We start from the raw sequence: 18,203 nt of genomic DNA, 5'->3' as shown, positions 1-18,203 counted from the left end.
AAAGTTTTCTGGTTTTCCCCTTCAGTGCCTTGTGAAGACAGCCAAGTAAGCTCAAGGCTCACTGCAGTTGCTGCCTGACTAAGCCATTAACTGGGAGCCATTGCCTATGGACTTCCTACTGGAGCAGTTTAGAAAATGGTAGCAGGACATTTTGACCATTTTGAATGATTTTCAGGTTTATGAAGTTGGTCATAGGACTCTCCTGTTTCTGTGTCCTGACTAAAACTGAAACTGAGAAGGAACATATCCTTTCACCTACAGTGTCTGTGTCACACTTTCTCTGTGTCACTTGCCTTCATTTTCCTGCAGCACATCTAGGTGTCAAATGGCATGGCAGCTTAGGCCCGTTTCCTTCTACCAACCTGTAGCCATGCAGCATGCTTTCAATTAATCTGTCCCTACAAGAATAAAAACTCAGAATGATAGTTTGCCCTTTAACAGATGGTTTGCTCATTTGAGAGTCTCTCTTGGATATATGCAATAGGCAGTTTGTCTAGTCATAGAGCTGATGTTCCTGATCATGAAACAAGAAGCTGAAGCATTTTAGCTACAGCCAAGTTAAGGCAACGTTTCCATTTTCTGCCTGCTTCTCAGAGTATGTTTGCAAATGAGAAGCACAGTCTTCTTCTCATCTTTAGGATGAATTCTTGTTTCATCTTCTTCATTACCTGATGGACTCAGACCCCCTCCATCAGATCTGAGGCAGGTATACAGGTCCATGTCACTCTACTGTGATGCAGAACCAGCAGTGAAAATGGGATTTAAATGTTGATGATGCAGGGTATGTTAATTCATTTGAATGTTGCCTGACAAATAATGTGTAAATTGAGGCATTATTCAGAAAGGTGTGCACATTGCTTAAAAATAAACCTGCAGTACTCAGAGTCTAAACATTTTTGTATTCTGTTTCCAATGTTTAATTTATCTCATTTTCACTTGGTATTCTTTTATTTAAATCCAAGGTTTGTGCAGTAAAAATGACGCTGTTAGGATGTGTGCTTGTATCTGTGCACGTGTGTAGGCCCATGATTGTTTCCACCACTAAAGCAGCCAATATAGATGTTGTTTTCACAAAGAAGTTACTATTTTGGTGAAGCATTCATCTGTACGGATAGGAAAACTTCTCAACAGTCTTTAGGAAAAAATTGTCAGAGGTTTTTGTTTTCATATTTTCTAGTTTTACACTCCTCAGTTACAGGCCTGTGTTGAAGAATGTCTTCCAGCATCAGAACTTCTGAAAAGAACAGCTGTTTAGGACTATCTGCTAATACAGGAATACATACTAATGTTAATTAATACCAGATTTCATACCTACACCTCCTAATTGCTTTCTGTCTTTAAATTCCTTCTATTTAAGCATATTCATCTGGTTTGGATAGCAGCATCAGCTATCTTCACATATCGCATGCTGTTAAAACAGTTCTGAATGGCTAAAAGAAGCAAATAAATGTATTTGTTGTTACGACTGACCTTAGACATAGAGTATGTGAAACTGCAGGAATCATACACTGAATCGCTGATGATAAGTATGGTGATAACTGGTAAGACTGTGCTGAACTACTGTGAAACAATTCAGGTAGTCAGCAAACAGGGCTAATTGCTAGTTTGGGGGATATTATGGATAATTTACTGCCCACTGAGGACTTCTACCTAAAAATAAGCTTCTTTTTTTTTTTTTCTTTCCTTTGGACAGGACTTGCATGTTAATGCAGAATACCTGATGCAATTATATGTGAAGAGGACATTCAGATGCACTTCCGTAAATGGCCTTGTGTTTCTCAATTACATTAACTGTCTTCACAGATTCTTTAACAGAAGTCATATCCTTCTTTTTTTTTTTTCAAAATAACAAATAGGCATTAATCTCAACTTTGCTGTTACCCAAGATGTCTTGATCAAAGATGTGAGAGTAATACAATAAACACAAGAAAAGAAACTACTGGTGGTTTCCAATACAAACTAACAGGGAAGTGTCAAGTGAGCAGATACTGACAATTCAGCCCGCAAATCAAATATTCGTGTCCAAAACTCCACCTTTGAGAAGGAAGAATAAATATCCACAGAATGTTTTGGCTATAATTACTTCATTGAGGGGAAAAAAAAAAAAAAGGAAAAGAAAAAGTGCTGAATTCAGTTTGCTAAAGTCAAGACATTTATATTTTTGGCATGTAAAGATGTAAACCAAATGTTTAAATGAAATGTCATCCCTTGGGCTCACATTTGCCCATTGAACTACAGTACAAACCCTCCATAGACCTTCATACAATACACATTTTTCAGTTCATTGAAGAAGGCCCCTGCTGCTTCTCAAGGAAAACTAACTTGCAGAAGCAAAATAAATACTGGCGTCGCAGTGTAGCAGTGGAGCCTTGCAAGCACAGATGTGTAGCATTGTCGGCTTTTAAATCAGATAAGGAGTATTCAGACATAATCACTCCAGTGTCTGGGACATGTTGCACGCTGCAGAGCTGCCCAAGTATGGCCCGACAGACACATGCAGTTTGTGTTCAAGCTAAATGGCAACAAGCTGACAGTATTTCATAACAGTCCTGTTATGTCTAGATAGGCAAATGTTTGTGTAATTTAGCTGTGACTTTGAAATAGCTTAAGAAACTGAGACACAAATGGAGCTTTGTGATTAGTTGTCAATGATGCCATACCTGCTGGATGATGATACTGCCGAAAAATACCTGGGTTGAAGGGGCATCCCTGGGGTCCTGAAGCTGTACTGCAAGAGGCATCGCCCTGAAGCCTCCATCCATCCCTTCATTTGTCCATCTGAGGACTGGGACTGCTATAGGGCTGCTCCTACAAAAAATACATGGCTGTGTAGTTAGTTGTATGCCCTGGGCCTAGCTAAAGCACAGCATGCAAATGGTTGTTTTTGTCTGCGTTTAGACAAGATACTGCTAAAAAATCAAAGTATATTTAACCCAACAGAAACAGGGCTCACTCGGTCTGTGGTAGGCCTATTAAGACCTAAGAAGTACCTCAGCAAGAGAAAATTTAACTTACATACAACACACGATTTTAGGTAAAGAAATATTGATGGGGCAGGGGGAACAAGTATTTTTTTAGCTCTAATTTATGGCTGAGCAGCTTCATTTTAGTTACTTCATGAGAATATTTTAAACCAAGCCTGCATAATATTAAAATAAGTTAAAATGTATGTAAAATTTATGAGAGCATGTCAGGTGCAATGCTTGATAAAGTAAGTTTAATGCTTCAGAATTTTTTTCTCCAGGCAGAGAAAGCTGAATCCTGCAATTCTAGGTTACAGTATAATTTTAGAAACTCTTTTCCATTATACCATTCTTTTATTAATGAGATCCAACCCAATTTAACGAAAAGAGGTAAATTCCTAGAGTTTGTGGAAAGTACTCAGCAGGTTGGAAGCCAGGAGCGTGTGATAAAAGAGGATATTTTCCTACTGTTCATGTGAAATATCCAATTTTATAAAAACACAGAGGAAATCAATTTACAACAAACTTCATGCGTGCCTCTTCAGTGTGGTTTTTCTGCTGGAAATGCTGCCTCACTCCGTGAACAAACAAAAGCTTTGGCAGTTGACAGGGACTGTACATCACTTTGAAAACTCTTCATTTACCAGGGGTGTGTCATGTTGTTTCATTGTGTGACACTCCCAATTATCGTGACAGAGCTAAATGACAAAGTACTGTCACCCCACTGAAAATTCAGAGCAGCTTCTTTCCATTTTTCTGCCTGGTCACGGGAACATTGCTGAACTGGTACAACAGAGCGGCAGGAGCAGCAAACGGGGAATATCTGCATACTGCTCTACTGTATTAAAAATTCAGCTCCTCGGCAATATTAAATCTGAATTTACTTCCATCGAACAGAAACTTAACATATCTCATTCTTCCATTATAAAATATTGACATCAGAAACAGTGAATCCTGAAATGAAGATTACAGATGAAAACTATATGCTTGGTAATTATCATTTTTTTCTTTGTTATTATTCCTTTCCTCTGAGGATTGCACAGGCTGTTGCAAACAGTAATGAAGTTAGCATGCAATGCCAATGTAAAGTACACTGCAAAGTTATTCTTTCCCTCATTATAGATGAGGGAAGTGAAACAGCGGAAGGAGGGTGACTTCCCCAGCGAAACTCATACACAAATGGGACAGCCCTCTGCGCCTCACGTCTTAATCATCATCCCCAGTGGTGAGACCAGTGCCATCCCTCAACGCCATCTTGTTTCCATCATCTTTTGTTCTACACTTTCCCTAGGGTTTGTTTCAGGTCTTTACTAGGGCTCAGAGCTATTAATACCAACAATTTTTGTCACTAACTGAGCAGCCAGTTCACAAATGCTTTCATTCCTGACAAACCCACTGCCCAGCCTTGCAATGGTCTTGAATAACCACTGCATGCAAAAACACAGTTGCAAGCATGGAAACGCCCGACCAGCTATTCCTACAGCCCCTTCTTCGCTTAACACTGAAAACAGGAAGAGATCAATGGGTCAGCCAGCCTGCACTAGGGTATCCCTGTGTGTTCCTGCATGTGGAGAGAGGTGTTATCACATAGCTTGGGATGGCTTTCCAACAGAAAAGCCTTGTTGTCACAACCTCAAAGTTCCAACTTGGCCAATTAAGCTGGTGTCTCTCTCTCTCTTATGTAATTAATTACTCAGAGTGGTATTGCACAGCAGGACAGCTTCATTTGCAGGTGCTTGCTGAACATTACCTCTGCGCATTCTTGAACCTTGCCTTGTTGCCTATGGATGCTTTCGAGGAATGTAATATATACAGTGTGTGACACCTGACACCGTATCTGTCTCGTATGCTTCTTACAAAAATCAATCTAAATCAATAAATTGTCCACCCTCCTCGTACAGTATTTGCACAGGTTCAAAGACAGGACCAATTACTCTTAAAGTTGAATTGTCAGGTGTCAGATGAGAATATAGAAGTTGAAGCATTATATTTAGGAACAGATTTATTTAGAGGACCTGAGAATTTTCTTTGCTATCAACAGGTCTATGAATAGAGCTTTTATAAATACATTCTGGTTGAAACCGATACCTTACAAAATGACAGAGGTTTGGGTGTTTTATTTCTTTTTCTTTTCTTTTCCCCCCACAACTGAAATCATATATCTGCCTGATAAAGTACATAAACTAACATCCCAGCTCGCTGAAGTAATAGCAGTAAAACTACTGACCTTAAAGGGCTTTTGGTCCTGACCCTTCCTGCTGTGCACGTTGCCTTTTTGTTACCCCATTTTCTGAGTACAGATAAAAATTCCCCATGTTTTTTTTAGCTATGTATAATATATACATATCTTTATCATGCATTCAGTCTCTTGGGTTCAGTTCCACCAATGAGACACCCCCCCCCCACACCCCCCACCCCCCCCGGCCAGTATCACAGGTCTAAAGATTACATGTGACCATCTTTGTCCCTGCCAAGACCACAGCACACGAATACCAAGGCTTACTATAATCACACACGATCTTCACAAATTTAACAGTTCTCATCCCGGAATACCAAAACCCCTCTCTTAGCACTCCCAGCAAATCAGCATGCATTATTATTATGTGCTCAGATAGATACTACCATGATAGATATCAGATTTCTGCTCATGCCAAAATTTCAGCTAGCTGTTCCCTTGAGTATTTACGCTTGTGTACTGTATTTAACAACAGCCCATTCAAAATGCTCACAGCTCCTAGGAATGAAATGCACATAATTTAGGAATAGCTGCCTGGCTATTCAGGCATCATGCTGTGTCAAGGGAAAATTAAATCTTTGACTTTCCTCTCCCTTTTTTAAAACAAACCTGTAGTTTGCATCATATTTTGGGGAGCTGTATGAAAGTTTCATAAAGAGAAAGTAAGCATGGCATTTTTTCCCTGTTTAATGGTAGTGCCTACCCATCAATGTTCCACAATGATACAGTAGTTAAAAAAAAAGGTCTCAGCATGCAAGCATTGTATCACATTAAGAAATCAGGATTTTCTAGGCACTGCACAGCATTAATTACACTGAGCATGCTGCAAATTTAAATTAAATGATATGCCATGTTCTGTTGTAAATACCAAAGTGGAATGTAAGATACAGCCCCATATTAGCTTCTGATTGGCATTTGTGCAATGAACAGGATCATAAAATCTGTAAAATATATAATTTTTTTGTATCAGGAGCACCTGATGCAAGTGCACTTTTGTTTTCAGGCATACCTAACAGCACAGTTACAGGTCAGAGCTTATCCATGCTAAAAAGAACACCTCTTCCTCAAAAATAGTAATAATAAAAGAACAAAACAAAACAAAACAAAAGCCCATTTTGCCTTCATTCCCATTCTTTAAAAAAAAAAACTACAAAAATAAAAAATTAAAATACAATAAATACAATCTAGGTGGTTGAGGGGTGCCAAGAGGAAAATGGAGGCTATGTGGGACTAAAGCAGGTCAGCATGAAGGAAACAGGCTTGATTTTGTCATGTGGATCAAGTAACCAGGTAAGATCGTACATAAGCAAATGCTGTGTGGGCTTCAGATCAGGTCTATTAGAATTTATGTTCTTTTTCTTGGCATAGGTATTTTTACAGTCTCTTGTGATTTTATAACAACAGATTGAATTGTCAGGATCTCAACAGCCTCTGCTTTTAAACTACTGGATGAGGTGTATTTCAGCCCATACTTCTATGTGATTAAATACCTAACAAATATTTTAAATTTCTGTACTTCAGAGAAAGGATGGCACCTAACTGTATAGAGACGGCATGTTACAAAGTCTGTGTTTTCTGGGCTTATTTAAGGTCTTTCTGAAATGATTAGCACTGAGCTGAGAAGGACAAGTGATTGCCAGTGAATGGGCGTGAAGGCATGAGGCATAAAGGAGGCACAGCATAAAAGCGTGGGCAGGGCTCTGCAGAGACACCAACATCTTCAAACCCAGTATCACCGTATTCTTTCTACATTATCTTACCTTTTTTTGTCTTTTGCTTTTAGGCGTTACCTTGAGTTTTCCTGGCCCATTATGCAACACTCCTCTGTTTATGAAAAATACAAATATAAAAAAAGAAACAAACAAACAAAAAACAACCAAATTAAGGCCACCTGATCTACCCCAGAACAACAGATGAACAGCAAAACCAAGCTCAGGATGCCTCAAACTTCTAAAACTTCTTTTGCTGAACTTTTGAAGAAGAAATTCCTCTACAGCCTTCCTCAGCCGGTCTGAAATACACTGCCCTGTTCAAATTGTGAATAATAATTTTAAGAAATCCTCTAGTAAAGAAAGGCTGTCCAGCTCGGCTGCTAGAGATCAGTTAAAATAACATTTGACCCTTTTTTCATTTGACCTTTTTCCAAGCTTTTACTGGACCTGTTTGGTGTCTCATTTTGGTATGATGCTGTATGTTCCAGAAGTGGCTGATGACAATAAAATCTGATATATAACAATAAAATGGTCGTTCCTTCTTACATTTGACAACAATGCCTCACTGCCACCAGGACTGTCTGCATATTTATTGTTTGAAGTCAGGCTTTTCCCCTGGAAGCTGGAAGGATACACTGAAGGGTGCCTTAACTTTCTCCTACCATCCAGGAGGAATTAGGTAGCGGTCAGCTATATGAGATGGACACCATGCAACAACCACTTTTTGTAAGTAGCATGTGCCTGACAGAACTAAGTTCAGCAGTGGGACAGTAACTCTTCAGACCTCTCACCATCTTTCAGTGCTTCCAAACAACAACAACAACAAAAAATCCAAAGATGATAGTTTATATACAGCCCAGGAAGCTCTTGGAAATCAGTGTGTAAAGTTCTGAAGGCAGAGCAGTACGGGGCAATAACCAGCACACAATGCATTGCTATTGCAACAACAAACAGCTAAACTACCATGTGTTTATTTTTCAGTATGCACAATTGTTGGAGGAGAATGTAAAATACTCTTTGAAGGAAATGTTGAAAGCGTTGTGCTTCCCCTAGCTCCCATGGTCCTGACAAGAAACAACCCACAAATTCTAATAAATGGAAAATAGAAATAAATACTTTAACTATATGGCATAGGGTTTTGAATGGCTTTCTGAATCAGAAAGTGCTGCCTGTATGTCTTCGTTATTTCTACACTCTGTAATGTTGGCTCTCCAAAAGTCAGAGACAAAGTGAGATAGATACTACAAGGATCACAGATACTACACTAGGAAACCAAATATCAGTGGTACATCCAGATTTATGGTAGAAGATGGCAGTAAAGTGAAAGCAAAACTGTTTGCACAGTACGTATTGTTGCCCATTACTGTATGTTTGCCCTTTTTTCTTGCTTAGCTACAGCTGAAAGAATGGAAAATTGTACCTTATATACAGTATTAAGAGACACTTTTTGATCGTAAGGTCAATCAGACTAGTTTACCTGCTTGAGGTATTTATGGCACAATCACTCAGTGTCTTTAAGGAAAGGTTAGATACATTTATGGGAAAGGTATTTTGCAGAAGCCTTCCTGTTTCATAGAGGTCTTGGACAAAATGACCCAGGAGGCCCCTTCCAAGTCTATCAAATGTGGTTTCCTGATTGATGCTGTTCCCCCCCCCCCCCAAGCCTTTTCAAAACACAAAGCACTGTTATAAAATTTAATATGATACACTATATAACTTTTACACAATACCTTATAGGAAATGGTTAGCCGGTAGCACAGGAGCCTCACACAAAAGGAAGAAAAGAAAAAAAAAATGCAGTGCAGTTTCTCTGCCAAGCGTTATCGACTATAACATTTACACTGTTTCTTAGTATGGATCCTCATCTGTGCAGTGGGACACCAAGTCATGGAGGCATAAAAGTAACCTACACGGTAGTATATATTTTTCCAGAAAACCTAATAAGACCTGGGGTAATTTTCTATGCTACAATAACCATTCCCTCAATGCTGGAAAACAAATGGACGTCCAAGTCTCCTTATAAATAACTGCCTGGCACTGTAATTGGCTGGGCCCAACTTAGAGTTGCCTGAAGGCAATATTCAGGTGTTTCCAACCACTCTTGGCATGCCTACAGGGCCACAATGCAGCCATGTCCTCCACCTATGGTCTCAAGAGCTTCTGTGCTTACAAATGGTAAGAATTCCCAATATTGTCTTTTCAGGGCCATCAGACTGTTTAGCAAATTTAGCACTATTTCTCACATTTTTTTTCTTTTTTTTTTTTTGTTTGAGTAGAGATGGTTTTGTTGAATGTTTCCTAAATGAAAAAAAAAAATTCTTTTTTTTTTCTTTCAAAATAATAACATGTTTAAAATTTAAGTCAACTTAATGAAAATTTTTTAAAAATCAACAAGTTTCTCTGAACCATTTGTTTGAAATTCTGTGGTTGGCCTACATTGCTCAGTATTAAGCTTTAATTTTAGGTTCGACAAGGAAAAAAAAAGAATGTAACTGAGTTGGGGTCCACTCTCAAAAGCAATTTACACTAACCTTTTTAATTTACTCTAATTGATGTAGTTGAAAATCAAACTCCTCCTCCAAGACCCTTGTCTTCTCAACTTCTTGGACTGGCTCTGTCAGGAAATAACAGCATGCATCCACACACACTTCCAAGTCTTACAAATGTGAGCTATTCCCTTTCACAGGGCAGGCTGGGATTAACTGTTTTATTAACCTTCTAAACTCATCCATGAGAAAGCGAAAATAGCATGTTGTTTTTTTTGTTGCTGCTGTTTTGTTGTGTGCTTTTGTTTTGTTTTGTTTTGTTTGGAGGCTTGCAGCCTTCATTACCTAAACATTTGTGAGCTCTAACTCCTTACAGAGAGGTGTGAAATGAGGACCATTAATGCTGCTGTCCACAAGGACTTCTCTGTCACCCCGTTTGGACCCTCCCCATTATGTTGTACTCAGTGTCAATGGCTATCCCTAAAGGCCTGTGATTTCACTCTAAAATACTTCCCCACTATCATGAGTCTTGGGGCTCGCTATTTGAATCATTTCTGTGGGAGCAAATAATAACTTTATGGTTCTTTTCAACATGTTGTATTGGTGTATTTTCCTGATTTCTATGTCAAAAAAATGATTGATTTCTATCAAAACCAAAAATTTGACCTGGCTTTAATCCTGAAGGTGGTACAGTTGCTCTTCCTTAGTTTTCACTTCATCATTGCATCACAGTCAGAATAGCTCTTCTCTCTGGAGTTAAAAACGGTAAAAATTAGCCCTAGTGAGAGACAAGCAGAATTTTTCAAAGGCAAGAAAATTTATCTCCTGCTCTTTGTCTTACAATATGGTGCATTTTAGTGTTTGGAAGATTTAGTTTCCAAGCATCTCATATATATAAATCCTAGTGAACAACAGCTCTCCAGCTTCTTTTTTAGGGCAGTTGAGCTCAGCAACTGCAATCTGCCAGGGAATAAGGGTCAAGATGGAGAAAGCCTTTCCTGTAGCCTTCTGGTGTTGGTCAGGGGTCAGGCTTAGGAAACAGCCAAAGCAAAACAAAGGTTTCTCAGCTCTGTCTCCTCACTCTGTTACACGAGATCATGGCTTTTTCACACGAGGACCCAGATTTTGGGCCAGCCTTGTGTTTCCTCTGCTGTTGCTTATACCAATAACTGTTTTGATAATACAGTTCCTCTTGAGGTTTCTCCTTTTGAAAGATTTATACTTGTTTTAGAAGTAATACAAACACTCCATTTTAGCTTTCAGGAGGCCAAGGCACCTAAAAATCTCAGACTATTCTCTTGCATAATGTTCACAGAAGGAGGTGGGGAAGCAGTGAGGATACAGTTGGCATTTCCATGCTGTGTAGCTACCTGCAAATGCCAGCAAAGATGAGAGGCGCTGGCTTGTGGGAACCCTTTGGACAATTAGTGGTGCTTTTCGGGGCCAGCCCCACTGGAAATGGCCATAATGCAAAAATCCATGTGGCCACCTTCCAATCCACCCATGGGTGGTGACAACAAGAGATCCTGGGGCCCAGTGGGCTTCAGTAGTACCACCTCCACCAGGACATTTCTGCAGCTGAGCTGCCCACTTCAGTCCTCTCCTCAGGTCCCTTGTCAAGGCATTCAGATACTACTTTGATGAGAACTTCCCAGCTGCCTCACTGGATAAACAGACGTGTCAGAGCTCTAACATGCAGGAATACTCTTCACATAAACAGGCAGAGAAAAAAGGGGGGTGAGAAGAGTAAAAGGCACCTAAAGAAATAATGCAAGCAATGATGGCTACAACTGATTTCTTCTTTGTCTCCTTTGATCTTTGGAAATGGGACAACCCAGTTAGGATCACGGATTTCCAGACAGGGCTGTATGCATCTTTAGTAGTGCCACAAAATACATCTGGTTTGCTATTGTTGCCTCCCCCCCAAAAAAGCTGTTATTATGAGATCTTTGGGGGCCAGGAACTCAATTTCCCAGCTTTCAGTTAATACTTCAATGATTATACATAAATAATAGTAGTAATAATCATAACAATACCTGGCTTTCCATTATGTTGTACTCAGTCTTTGTGATGCCTCTCTCATGATAAAATCTGTGTATTAAACACATTAATTGAAACTCTTAATAAAACAGATATATTTTCACTTGTATTTATATTCACATAATGATCACAAAGCACTTTACAGAATCAAATAAAGGTAGCTAGCTTGATCCTTATATAGAAGCAAACACCATTGTAGTGCATCTTAGGAGTATATAACACAGCTGTCATATAGACAACTCATATCAAACATACCATATTTTAGGTGGTAGGCTGGCCAAACAGCATCCAAAAAGCTTGTTCTTAAGCTTGTTCTAAACATCTCTAAAGCCATCACAAGGAACATGGCAAGAAGGGACTGGAAGGTCTGGCCTACTAGACTAGAAAAGAAGACAGGAGGGCTGGTGAGCAGTTGTGCCTCATTATCAAGATCCCTGCTTTGGAAGAAAAAAAAAAGTGATGATTTTCCTGGTTTACAAAAATAATGCATGGAAGTCTTGATGAATGCTGAGCAGCCTCCATGGGGTCACTAACAGAGGACAAGGCAAAAGCTGGCAATACATGATTAACATTAAATGATGCCTCCCGAGGTCTGGGAAGGGGTCTCAAAGCTTTGGGCCTTGTAATAGGTAGTTCCAGAGTTAAGAGACAGGCAAAGAGCTTTGTTCCTTCTTGTATAATTGATAAATTACCATTGTTAGCACTAAACAATACTACCAAGCACAGAATGGAAACACGCTAATGCTTTATCCGTCTTAAGCAATTCTGCCCATGTGCTCATACTGTTCTTAAATGCGCTAGATATTTGTTTGACGAAACAATAAGTTTTAGAAAAGAGAAAAATAAGAACTTTAAAGATAATCAAAACCTTGACTACACACTTTACCACCGGCAGCTGTGAATAAGCTTCAGTACTCTTTATTTTTAACATTCCAGATATGTAATTTAATGCAGGTCTAATGACAGTCTCGAACATACCGCTTTAATCGAAATTGTTCAAGCTCTGTTCTGTGACAAGGGCTCACAAGCTACCAGCAGGGTTGTCCATTTTCCCTGCTTCTGTAGGGAAAAGAAAAGGGAGGGGAGGGGGACACTCTTGAACTTATGTTGCTATTGATGTGTAATATACAATAAAAAAACAGTTAAATTTCAATTACCCACAGGTAATTATAATTTTATTGTTTGACTGTACTATGGGGATTTTTGTAATTCCCAAGACTAATAATTTTCTATAATTTTACAGGTTGTCAAATAAACTATTAAAGATTATCTTTGAAAAGGATTCTGCAATTGTAAGGACATATCATACTGTTCCTGTACATTATTAGTAATTAGAGATCCCTGGATAGTGAAATATCTGCTCTATATGCTAGCTGCTGGATACCATATTTTCTCACAGCCTCCTGTAATCTTGAACCAAAGCTTTCAAACTTCACATCCATTGTAGTCTGAGTCACGTCCAAACTTTTATTAATATTCACTGAGCACTCATTAAGCAATTCTGGTGTGTTCGATACGTTAAATCCATGCTTCCTGATGGGGAAAAGCAAAGGCTCACAGGTTCATCCCAGTGTAGTGGAAACAAACACAAAAGGACTAATTCTGAGCTCTGTCACCTAATAGGGGTATGGAGCAGAAGCAACATTTATACCAGAGCAAAAGATCTGAATTTTGAAGATATGGCTTGTACAACCAGATAAAATTATACTTCCCAATTTTATCCTAAAAATATGCATAGATGCAAATACGCTAGGGATCGGTAGGGGAGGAATGGGATAGGTAGAGTATCCAGCCCACAAGGAGCAGAAATTTGGGGGCACTCCCTTTTCCTAGTCAGCAAGTACCTTAATTCACTGGGTTGTTCATGAATAGTTCCCTGGCCACTCTCCCTTGTGCACTAGTGCCCAACCTCCCCATCGATAAGGTGAGTAGACAGCAAACTTTCCCAGTTTAGCTGGGAAAAAAACAAAAGGGAACTACACCATCATTTGCTGGTTGATAGCATCCTTCACCTGTACGTACATGTTCAATGAGATATTTATTCAAATCTTTCAGAAGTGTATTCCTAAGGAGGACCAAAGGTGGGATGAGCTGAGAAAAGCAGACCCTGCACATAACACCTAGACACAGGCTGAGAGGGCAGTGAGTGTAAAACCACACGAGGGGATTGGCAGTTGTAGAGATTGTTGATGTCTTGCCTGTGGAGCCATCAAAGGCACAATTTTTAGCTGGCAACATTTTTTTTACTGCAGTTGCCCCAGGAGATAGTCATTATTTGTTTTATTGGCCTCTTGGATTGTTATGTGGTGAAGGCTCTGTGCCGAGGGAAACTTCAACACATTAAGATTTCTTTACAGGCTTAAATCTCTCTGAGGAGAGCGGTTTCAGGACATGAAGATTTTCATGCAGAAAACTTTATGGGTCTCATTTTTTCCCCAATGAATGCCTCCACTCATGACTGGTTTTTTTGACACCCCTAGCCTGGTAGGACACTGAGCAAGAGCATCATCCCACAGCTCTGCCCCACGCTGGACACATCTGCTGGGAAATTTTCACTTTCCTGCTCGTGCCAAGAAGCCTCCGTGGCAGCTGTGACACTCAGTGAGGGATCTGGCGAGGGATTTCCTCACACCAGGGAGAGCTGAGGGTGGGTTATGTTGGTTTTTATGGCAACGTAGAGCTGGTGGAGCAGTATAAAGCAATGGGAGTACAGGGAAGGATTAAGGCCAATGGACTGCAGCTGTCTGCCTCACTCTGGAGACAACTTCAATCCAATCAAATGTATTAAACAAATCTGAGTAACCATTATAGATATACACACTGAGCTCTCTTTTCCAGGGCTTGTCTTACCATCCTGTGCTAGTCCTGCACCTATGTGAAAGTGTGGGAAGAAAGATATTTGAGTTTGGAGAGCTCTTCTGGCATTTTCTTCTCCTGCCTGCCTTGCTGGCTGCTAACTCGTCTCAGCTGAGACTGAACCTATTGCTCCAGATGACTGGCATTTATAATAAATAGACACAAAGCAGAAAATGAAAGCCCACACATGAGGCTAAATATGTACCTGGATAACAGACAATACCATACACAGGTATATATCTCTCTTTCCTTTAACTTTGGTCTGCATTTCCAGCTTAATACATTCTTTGGTGCAAGCGGAACATGTTCTGACAAAGGAATACTGAAAGCAGTTAGAAACAGAATTAATTGATAAAATTTAAGCCTGGCTTTCCTCATGTTTGTCATATGACCGCAAATATTGTCACTCCCATTAATATTAATTAATATAATTATCAATGTTTCTAATCCCTACACATTTTGTCAAAAAGTTACTCTTAGCTCAAGAATATAATTGTTAAGTCATGGAAATGTTAAGTAGCAGCTAAGCAAGTCCAAAGAATTAATAGCAAACTGTAGTTTATCCAAGGATTAGACTTTTAGCAATACATAATCACCCCTCTTCATGTGTTCATCCGCATAAAATAGCTTCCATCCCTCACTACTCTTCTGCCTACTTGTCCTTGCAGTGCACAGTTTTCAAGAGTAAAAAAAAAAAAGCAAGCGAGGGAGAGAGAAGATAGTAAGTAAATATTCTTTGCAGTTGCACGCTTTTCTTCAAGATAAGTCACTGCGATAAGAGTTATGTGCCCTTAGCTGAAAGCAATGTCAAGGTCAATTATCTCATGCTGAAAGCCCTAATGCAAGATACTTTTGTGATCAGAATAATATGTGTAACATTGCAAAGCCTTTGTTTTAGCATTGAGGAAAGCAAATCCACTCTCTCTAGACTTCCCAATGCATTGTCTTTCATTTTTGAATGTCACGGATTATTCCAACAATATAAAAGACCGACTTGCTGTGCTGTTGCCATTTAGGCAGGTTCTTCTGGTGTGGTACAGCCAGCACTGATGAGTGCAGTGTGGATGGACACTGAGCAGAGCCTTGCCAGCCACCTGCCCGCTTCCACGATGGCCAGTTAGCAGTTCCTGCTTGGCAATAGCACAACTGCTTCACAGAGCAGTGCTAGGTGGAGCATAAATTAGCTGTTCTGGAAAACAGCCAAAATGCTTTAAAGGCCTTTGTTCTAAGGTGGGGTTTGCTGGTGGTTTTGTGTTTCTTTTTTTTTTCCTGCTAGAGGAGAATTATGTAATCATTTCACTATTAATTTTTAATTCTACGTTGCTGTGCATTATTGCCAACCTATACTGGTTATCCAAAGAGACATAGTGATACTATATGAGCAATACCTGTTAAGAAGACTACTGGGCCACACTATAAAGGAAGCAACAGAAAAGATCTGTTCTTTCAAGTTGTTTGTAGTCATCTGCTGTTGTATAATCATACAGAGTATCACATCAAATAATTATAAACTATATGAGCTAAGAGAAGTTCGTGGAGAATTGCCACAAGTTTTCCTGTTACGCATTTGGGGTTTTTTGCTTGTTTTCGGTCAAGTTTGTTTGTTTGTTTGTTTTTCTATTGGCCAGCCTTGGTAATGAAACATTACTTCAGAGAAATCTTCTGTAAGCAAACTAAATTCATTGACATGGATGAAATTGGCAGCACCACGCTTGCTGCTGGGAAGAACACACATCCTCCCTTGCAAGTTTGGGGCTGGGGGTTCAGAAGAGCAGAGGAACTACAATGCAGCAGCATCACAAGTTTAAATGATGATCAGGTTCAGGACTCAGGTGCACCATCTGTGCAAAGTGCTGTTTGTTTGTTAAAGATCTCTTTCGTTTTCCTTACATCTACCTGCTATTTATATCTGAGGCAATCATTGCGCTACAAGATTAAAACTTGCAGTGGGCTCCCTTTCAGAGAGCATCTTGATTCAAAAAAACTAATGCACCCCCCAAAAATGTCTATCCTTGGGTACTGTACTTTGACAACTGACTCAGCAGAGTTGGACCATAATCCACAGTCCATTGCTAAGGAAACAGCATCTGTGCACCAGGGTAAGAAATATGTACACGTGATTTCTTCTTGCAAGAAAATCATTATCAAAAGATGCTAAGATTCAGACCACTGATAGAGTTAGCCTACCCATAGAGAAATGATTGTATCACCCAATTGCATTCTTCTCACAAATTCTTCATTTCATCTAGGAGAAGGCCAGCCATGAGGGGACAGGAAATCTTTAATCTACTTTTCTCCATTTCTTCAAATATATGGTTCTTATCAACTAGCATTGAACATATGCACCAGAAAAACTTAATGATGTAGCCTCCACTTAATAAAATAAATAGAAACAAAGCACAGACAGTTCTCTGGTGTGAGAGGGATTAATCACAACAAAATATTAAATGAAAGCAAGTCCACAATGCAGTGCTAAAAAGGCAGCATGGCTGTAAATTCAGGAAGAAGAAATCAATTAGATTAAAAAAAAAGTATTTAGAAAAGTCTACCATCTAGTAACAGAGAATTCATAAGCAAATTTCTGAGCTGCACTTTGCCATTGACTTCAGTGACAGAGGACGAGTTAGAAGGGGACTTCATCTGTTCAGCCCAGTATCTGAAAATTGCCCAGTGCAAAGAAGAATTATGACATTTTTTCTCCTAAATCCCTAATGCTAATTATATATGTATATAAAATTATATATTATTATAAAATCATAAACATTAATAAAATTATAAGATTATATGGCAATTTATTATTAATTTGATTGCTTATTTAGTGTATGAATTATATATAAGTGAACATGCATGAAGTGAATATATATGAGAGATTATTTATATTATTATATAATAGTATTTATTAACAATATTTATCTTTTTGGACAGGTACTACAGACTGCCATAATTTTTTAGACAGCCAAGAGATTCTGGTGGAAAAATGAAAAGTTTTAACCAAATTTTCATCATTTTCAGCTGAATTAGTTTCAAAAAAAGAGAGATGCTTTTTGAGGAAAAGAATTAGACGATTAATTTTGATTTAAAAAAAAAAAAAAAAAAAAACCATAAGAAAATTTCTACCTGATCTCTTCCAAACTGCAATCCTAGTCCTGGAGTATGTCCATGATCATTAGTGAAAAACATACATTTACTCTTCTACATATTCAACTCTTCAATATCTGCAGGAGTTATTCAGGAAAGCACCAAGACATTTGTATTAAGTCCAATAGCACTTTTCCAAATTGCGGTTCTTTCCTGAACTAGGGCCAACATAGGTCAAGTAAAGGAAAAAAAAATACAAACAATAAAGCAATGAAGTAATGAAACCATTTTATAATTCTATGATTTAATAGAATTAAATCTATAATCTCCCAGCAAATTAGAGATTTAACCTCTCATACAGTAGGCAGCCCTATTTCTCAGCTAACAGTTTCTAGTCTTCTTTCGTGGTTCAGAGAAAGAGAAAGAGACCCTCTCACCACTCTCAAAAGATATGCTCTTGGAGAGCATGCCATGCCAAGACGCAACAGTAGTTCACGTAATGAAAACTCAGTTTGCTGCTTTGGTGAAAACATGAATGTGGTGTCTTACTAAGATAAAGAAGGATGGCAGTGGATTAACTTACATGCAGCCTGTGTGCCCCAGCAGCTATTACATTTTTCCTAACTAGACCCTCTGTAGTATCTATTGCTCTATGAATCACAGTCAAATGCCAACCAGCAATCTAACTCCATCTGCAACTTCCCAGCAAATACACTCTGTCAGGCCTAACAGCGAAAAACTGAGTTTTTAGCCACAGTAATTATTCCTTGCTCTCATCAAAGTAAATGGTGGTGTGTTGTTTTTCCAATGCCATCACCTAGCTGAGCCTACT

At 39.0% G+C, this 18,203-nt stretch overlaps 1 long non-coding RNA gene across 6 annotated transcripts in view; it reads right to left on the bottom strand.

Annotated features, from left to right (window-relative positions):
- Positions 1–868: 868 nt before the first annotated feature.
- The window catches only part of LOC106036622 (uncharacterized), a 52,762-nt gene continuing 35,427 nt past the window's right edge, over positions 869–18,203 (bottom strand). For 2 of the 6 annotated variants that reach the window (XR_010830023.1, XR_010830021.1), the window contains 8 exons: positions 12,416–12,496; positions 11,693–11,817; positions 11,434–11,488; positions 10,064–10,147; positions 9,443–9,525; positions 2,661–2,808; positions 1,312–1,430; positions 869–1,234 (listed from right to left, as the gene is read on the bottom strand). This is a non-coding gene — a long non-coding RNA (uncharacterized lncRNA). Of the gene's footprint in view, positions 1,235–1,311; positions 1,431–2,660; positions 2,809–9,442; positions 9,526–10,063; positions 10,148–11,433; positions 11,489–11,692; positions 11,818–12,415; positions 12,497–14,498; positions 14,616–18,203 lie in introns of all 6 variants that reach the window. The other 4 variants (XR_010830018.1, XR_010830022.1, XR_010830019.1 and 1 more) reach the window with 4 other exon arrangements.

The sequence above is a fragment of the Anser cygnoides genome, chromosome 3, assembly GCF_040182565.1.
Source record: "Anser cygnoides isolate HZ-2024a breed goose chromosome 3, Taihu_goose_T2T_genome, whole genome shotgun sequence".
Taxonomy (NCBI): Eukaryota; Metazoa; Chordata; class Aves; order Anseriformes; family Anatidae; genus Anser; species Anser cygnoides.
Note: the sequence above shows the minus strand (reverse complement) of the source record. Positions and strands in the feature narration are given on the sequence as shown.